We start from the raw sequence: 7,882 nt of genomic DNA on the forward strand, positions 1-7,882 counted from the left end.
CCTAGGTGCTAGGAATAGCCTAGGAGAGAGAGGACATTAACTTCATCCAAAATGAGGTCAACAATTTGTTTTAAAAATAATTTAAATATTTAATGTAAGACTTTAAATGCAATGTAAATATAATTATCCCTCGAATTGATAATAGTAATTTTAATAAAAAATAGCACTAAAATAAAATTTTGATATAAAAATTATTTAGCCATATATCATAACATCATCAATAATTTATGATTTTTTTTAGTTTAAAAAATTATAAAACTTCGTCTAAGAAAAAACCTAAAAGAAAAACACATTTCAAAAAGAAGGGTTTAATCATAGCCTAATGTTTTAGAGTTTTAGCCAGTAAGTCCTCATCATAAGGCTTTGAATTCAAGATCTTGCACATATAATGTATTTATATTCAGCATTAAATTCATTCAACAAAAGAAAAGAATTTCTTAAGAAGTTCCTTATTATTTATTTGAAAACTTTTTGTCATTAAACTAGCAGGCATCAACTTATATTTTCTATTGAAAAAATGGTCACGTAAGAATGCAGCATTGACAATTTGTTTTATTTAAGAGATGGTGATGTCAGAAAGCTATATTTGACTATTGTGACAATAGATTTAACACTCATAACAGTCAACGAAGGGCCGCAGTTGACAAATACTCGAGCTAAAAGTCCAATAACGCATGCGCAACCTCATCTAAATGTGGCTTTCAATTCAAAGATGAAACGCGCTTGGTCAAACTGCCCTTCTTCAACTACCAGAAAAATATAATTTAGTTTTCATTGATAATGCTGTTGCTATGCTTTCTTAAATTAATGAAGTCATATTTTGGCCATTTCCTCGTCATTCAAAAAAAATAAGTGTTGAATTCTAACTTCAAGCTGTATATTTTTTGATTTATTGTTCATTATTTAAAAAAATATATTGATAATTTCTTGACATACTATTTATTTATTTACATATTTAATATACAAAATGTTATATTGATTTTATAGGATGATTTCCAGATATTGTACTCAAAATAATTCTATTTTTCCATTTAACACCTAAAACTAACTAACACTCATAATTTTAATAAACATTAAAAAAAAAAACAATTGATCTTCTTATGTGCTTATCTTGGTTTACATGTTCTATTCTTGTTGCCAAACACCAACAAGATCCTATCACTATTTGTTTTACCTCTTCTTTTTCCTCTTCTCATCATAAGTCCCATGAGTTTGATTCTCCATCAAGAGCTAGTTGTAACTTTCTCACTTCTTCTTCCTCCATCAAAAATCATCGATCCTTTTAGTTTCCTTCTCCATTGAGATCTCATCACAACTTTCTTATCGCTACTGCGACTCCAGTGATATCTCATCGCAACCTCCTCACCTTTTCTTCATCTCTACTAAAATCTCGTCGTGACCTAGCTATCACAAGTTCCTCTTCCTCATTGAAGGTATCATTAAGAAGACAACAAAGTGATTCATTATGCAAATAATAGTAAAATTAAGCTATTAAATATGTAAGTTGGTTAGTTTTGAGTGTCATTACTAAAAATCTCTTTTATTTTTCTAAATCATAATCTCTAAGGTATATTAAAATTTTCTTTATGACTAACTTATCTAAAGTAAAATTTACTTGAAATTATATATTTTAATATGATTTTAACACTAAGATGTTATACAAGTACGAATATATATATATATATATATATATATTACGTATATGCACATATAAGAATTTAGTGGTGTGTATGTAAATCTACAAACGTATGAACATTTATTATTAATAAATTCATTTTTATTTTATTTTTAAAGTTTATTTATGTTTTAGATATAAAGTATAAATATTAATGTGCAAGCTCTTCTAAATGACTCTCTTATGCCAACATATGCTTTGAGTATTACTCACCTGAACCATTCTCACTCACCCAAAACATCTATCAGCAACTAATGCTTTCCACCTTCCTCCAATTCCCAGATCAATATACAAGAAGCGCACATCTCTGTAGCACATGACCACAATGTTACCAAATGGGGTATTCTCAGGATTGCAACTTCCAAAAATCCATGGGATTAGTTCTTCACTTCAAGGAACTCCATGTTCATTTATGGGGACTCACTTATTATTCCATAAAATATGTTAAGATTGATTTTCCCTATGGTCTTGTTCTCAAAGATGTTCTCCCAATGACTCAACCTACAAGACTCATTCAAGGCACTCACCTTAGAGTGGATGGACAATTCTTAAGGTAGTACTCCATGTGTGTACTTTCATTTGATCCACATTAAGTGTCAGTATATTGTGCTCACTTCATGTATTTTTTTTTAGTAGGTATGGCCTCTTATATAACCCAATTCACCCTATAAATAAAGGGTGGTGTTGAGCCATGTTGATATCTTCCTATTTTCTAATAATCCTTTACAAGATTTGAAAGAAAATAACCTCTAAGATGTAATTAGCATGGATCAATGCTAGTAGTTAGAGGAAATGCACAATACAAAGGATAACAAAAACAAGATTCATCAAAAAAAAAAAAGGTGAACCAAAAATATTCAACAAATCATACTTAACGGAGGTGGGGAAAAGAATCACAAAAAAATGATTCAAGATGCACTAGGGAGAGTTTAGAGATATAACTCAAGAGCAAGTACTTTAGATGGAACATATATCCAAGTAGCTTCTCAAAGGATACTAGTTACCAAGGAGCTAACATTTATGCCTAATGTTTTCCATAGCCATAGGCCACTAATGACCAGGTGTACAACCCTCCACTAAGGAAAGTGGGGAGGCAAATGCTTTATCTAGGGAGATTATAGAGGTAAAACTATTAAGTAAATTCAAAATATCACACAAAAATTCATATTAAGGAAGGTTAAACATAGTAGATGACATAGCTTATTGTGTGCCAATAACATCACTAAAGGACATCTATGGTGGCTTAAAGTGCTAATTATTTTTCACCACATTTAAGGAGTTTACTAGTTGTGGTTCTTATGCTTACCATTATGCATCATCACCTAATCCTCCGAGTTCAAGACAATATTCATAATATAATTATGAGTGCAAAAAGGACTCTTTTGAGCATATAGTCTCTTTTGGGGGTGAGGCAAGATCCCATCAAGACACTTTTAATATTCATCCCTAAGTGTAAGAATGATATGTAGGAAGTCAAATACTTAGAAATAATAGTTGAGATGTTCTATTGATATAAGGCTTGCAAGAAGGGCCATTTAAGTACTTTATACTTTAGCAATCATGGATGATTGACAAACTTTTAATATTCATCAAAAACCATATTCTTGTTTAAGAATATAATAACATATAAATGCCTCCTCGACAAAACTTACAAAAGAATTAGCCTTCATGCATAATCAATATCAAAGCCATACGTATGATACATATCAGTTATGGAATCATGGAGTTGATATGAGGCCTCACAAGCTTTAAGAATGAAGCAATACTTGTCATAAAAAAGTACAATTATAAATGAGGTTGCATAAAATATAGGACAACCCACTCGATCAGTGAAAGTTGTATAAAAACCAACTTACCCATAATAAGAGGATGTACACAACAAATTCATTAGTATTGAACTATAACTCTTTCATGCATGTCTATGGAAAAGATCATGTGTGTAATTTAAAATAAGAAGTTTTTCAATTTCCCCGTGTCATAAAAGTGATTTTCCATTAAAGAGATGCCTCTAAATATTATGCCTTATGTAAATACTCTTAGCACTAGTAGAAGATACCCTAAAGGTGAGGTTGCTGAAGGAACTCATCCTCTCCAGTAGAGGAAGGTACACTAGGAATGCTCACATGGTGGATAAAGGGAACAAAACCATTCATCCCAATATCATTTATATTACTAGGGTAGTACAAGAAGCTAGAAGCCTCACTCAAGAGAGTAAAATAAATAAGCTATCATATAATGAGTACTCATGATTGATGTCACTATAATATATTTAATTACATAGATAAGACCACAAGAAGAAATCTTCACAATGGCGCCATGGTAGTCATAATAATGTTCACCAACTACAAAATTAACAGCACACTCATTAATAAAATGAGTTTAATTAACATTATATTTAAACATATTTTTAATAGAATGAATATACTTATTTTCAATATACTTCTATCACAATAACTCTTTATAGTTTCTCTAGCATGCTTTGAGAGATCAAATGTGTGATTGCCCAACCAAGCACTAAGGACACTGCAAGCTAAAATCTGGCATGTTGGATGACTTTATCATCATCTGACTCACCACAAACCTTAATGCCATATTTTGGAGGCCCATCTTAAAAGCTTTTAAGTGGTTATCTTGAAATACCATGTTGCGATTAAGTTTCAACAAGAAGACCAAAAATTTATTATGAGGGATGTCCTTACCCATTCGTTAACCTACTACTCTAAGGATATAGGGAATGTGTCAACTTTAGTTGAGGAAGTATTATAGTTGTAAGTTGGGATAGGATAAGGGTTAAAGACCACTAAGTTAGTGGTGGAAGTATAAGCAATTAATTAAAAAAAGTGTATAATCTAAATTACATATTTTATTAATACAAAAATGCAATCAAATTCTATCCTTTTGTGAAGGAGATGAGTAAATAATTTAATAATTAAATTAGCATTGTGGTTCCATAGATAGAGCACCTTAACTCTACTCATATCATCAGCAACGAAGCACTATAAAGCAGCACTGTATATGTAAGGGTTGGATCTAAGAAAAATAGTAAGGCACCTAGGTGCCTTTTGACCTCATTTATGTATGAGGTCACTAGGACCTACCTAAATTATTTCTGGTGTCCTAATGATTGCAAGGTTTCCAATTCTCAATCATATAGGTCCACATCAAAAATAAATCTAAGTCTAATCAAATCTAGTCCCACCCTTCAATTCAATCTCTAGTATATCCTTCCACCAACTTCCAAATCAACTTTCAAATCATATCCAATCAATATCAATCATTCATTAGAATTTAATTAATTTGGATGATTCAAACTTAACTATTCAACTCCAAAATCTAATCCAAATCCAAGTTTCTAAACCAAATCCCAAGGTTAAGGACCTATTTCCTAAAACCCTTTCTAGGTGAATTTTCTATCACCTTGAAATGCAATCAAATAACCTTTTATTTGGGGCCTATCAAATTCATATTGATTATATATGTCTCTAAGACCAACCCACCAAATTTGAGCTCATTTTGAGGACCCCAGCCCCAAAAACAAAATTGATTTCCAAATGCTATAAACCTTTAAACATTTATAATCTATGCTATTGGATTTACCATTCAATGGAATTTGGCCTTGGGACTCTTTCAAAACATATAAAAAAATTCATGTACTTTTTCATGACTTGTTTATCAATAATCCAGACTTTGTTGTACCCAGTTTAACCTAGGGTTAACCATGGGTCAAAATCACCAAAATACCATTTAAAGGGGGTTTTGGTCTTTTCTCTAAACCTCAACATTGTTCAACCCTATCTACCTTCACACTTGTAGAATTTTACAAATCAGTATCACATCATGCATCATCTAAACCTAGGAAGAGGCAACATAATCCAAATAGACTTGTAAATCCATTCCTAGGAGTTAAATGAATTTCTTGTGGCATGCTAGGGCATATCTCCACAGCATAGCATGCATGCATAGCATAATTTTCTAGAACACATTTAGTATGGAGACCAAAATTGTATAAACCATAGCATAGCATGAATGCATCTAATTCTTCAATTCATAAGGTGGAACCCAATTTTTTTTGTGTTAATAAATCTAACCCTTGATGATTTTGTAGGGCTACTCTCACAAAAGGCCCAGTGAGAGCATATGGTGCCTGGACAATGGATGTTCAATACACATGACTGGAGATGTAAAGAAATTCATCACGTTGGAGGCCATGGTAGGGGGCAAGGTAACACTTGGAGATAAAACCAATATGAAGGTGGTGGGGTAAGGTATAATTCATAACTCAAAAAATTTCATCATTAAAAATATTTTACTCGTAGATGGCTTAAAACATAATTTTCTCAGCATGAGGCAACTCTGTGATAAAGGCTTCAGCATAATTTTTTTTTCTACTAGCTGCATTATAAGCTTGAATGGAAATACTATTTTGCAGAGAAAAAGAATTAATGATTTTACATGTTTGATCTGCATTGCATTGAATCTACTACTTCTCTTTGCTTAAAAACTATTGTTGATTAATCCTGATTATGGCATAGGAGTCTGTGTTATACAAGCATGAAAAATATTAGTAAAATCACCCAAAAAGACTTAGTGAGAGGCATACTCAAACTAGAATTCACTAAATACCTCCTGTGTGATGCCTGTCAGTTAAGAAAATAAGTAAAATCCTCCTTCCACTCAATCAAGGACATTAACACTAACAACCCTTTAGAAGTCCTTCACATGAATCTCTTTCGACCCATTAGCACTATAAGCAAAGGAGGGGAAGTCTTTGGATATGTGACTATTGATGACTACTCAAGATTTACTTGGGTTAGATTCTTATCTCATAAAAGTGAATCATTCAAGGAATTTAAGACATTCTCCACTTGAATATAGAGACAGCTAGGCTATGAAATTCTGAAAATTCATAGTAATCTTAGTGACGAGTTTCAGAATGAGAAATTTGAATTCTACTATAAGAAGTAAGGGATAGATCATAGTTTTTTAGCTTCTAGAACCCCTCAGCAGAATGATATAGCTGAAAGAAAGAATAGGACATTGGTAAAAGTTGTTATAGCTATGTTAACTAAATATTCACTTTCTAAATACTTTTGAGAAAAAACATTAAATACATCATGTTATATTCTGAATAGAGTTAATGTTAGATCAAAGCTAAACAAGACACCCTATGAAATCCTTAAGGGTAGAACACCCAACCTCTCTCACTTTTATGTCTTTGGATGTAAAGTGTTCATTCTAAATAATGGGAAATCTCTGCTAGGAAAGTTTTCCACCAAATCTGATGAAGGAATCTTCTTATGATACTTAAATGTTAGAAAATCTGTTAGAGATTTCAATAAAAGGACATTGCTGGTAGAGGATACCATTCATAAATTTTTTTTATGAATTTAATAATTCAGGAGGGTTTTTTTTGAGAAATGCATAGAGCAATTGCATTAAAAAAGAAATAAGCTAATACAAGCTAATAGCATCACATTCCTCCTTTAATAATAGTAAAAAAGGAGAAGGAATGTGTTCCATACTATAAGAGTCCCAAGCAAAATCACTATTAAGAGCAAAGTTAGCACACATATCGGCTAACTTATTACATTCTCTACTAACTTGTTTGAAAATAACAAAATTAAATTCTTTAATAAAGGAGGATAATCTTACTTCAATTTCTGATTTCTGCTTTGTTTTGATAATGTTTTGAAAACTTTTCATCACATTATCATTTTCTCCTTCAATGATGATTCCTTGAACTTGAGAATTCCAATCCTTGATAATTTCATGAAGAGATAATATTCTCTCTAGTTCAAGACGAGCAATGTCCCAATGAGTACATTTGATTCCTTTAGCAAAGAGAAATCTTCCAATATGATCACGTCCAATAGCTCCAATTCCGGCATTATAATTAGATAATAATGAAGCGTCCACATTAATTTTGATCCAATCGGGTGGAGGAGGATGCCAAGAGTTTTTAAACAACCGGGAAGGTTGATTAACATCCCAAAGGCCCGATTTATTTCTATTAAAAATAGAAATATATGTCATACTAAGAGCATTAGAAGCAATGTTCAAATTGGAATCCTCAATTCCTTCATGAATAAGTCTATTTCTAGACTTCCAGCAAAGAAATACTAAATTGCAAAATACATTTGTGATAAATGTATTTTTAGAAGCATTTACTTCCAACCAATCCAATGTTTCAGCAAAATTGTAAAATTC

This window comes from Dendrobium catenatum, unplaced genomic scaffold (assembly GCF_001605985.2).
Source record: "Dendrobium catenatum unplaced genomic scaffold, ASM160598v2 fragScaff_scaffold_1584, whole genome shotgun sequence".
NCBI lineage: Eukaryota > Viridiplantae > Streptophyta > Magnoliopsida > Asparagales > Orchidaceae > Dendrobium > Dendrobium catenatum.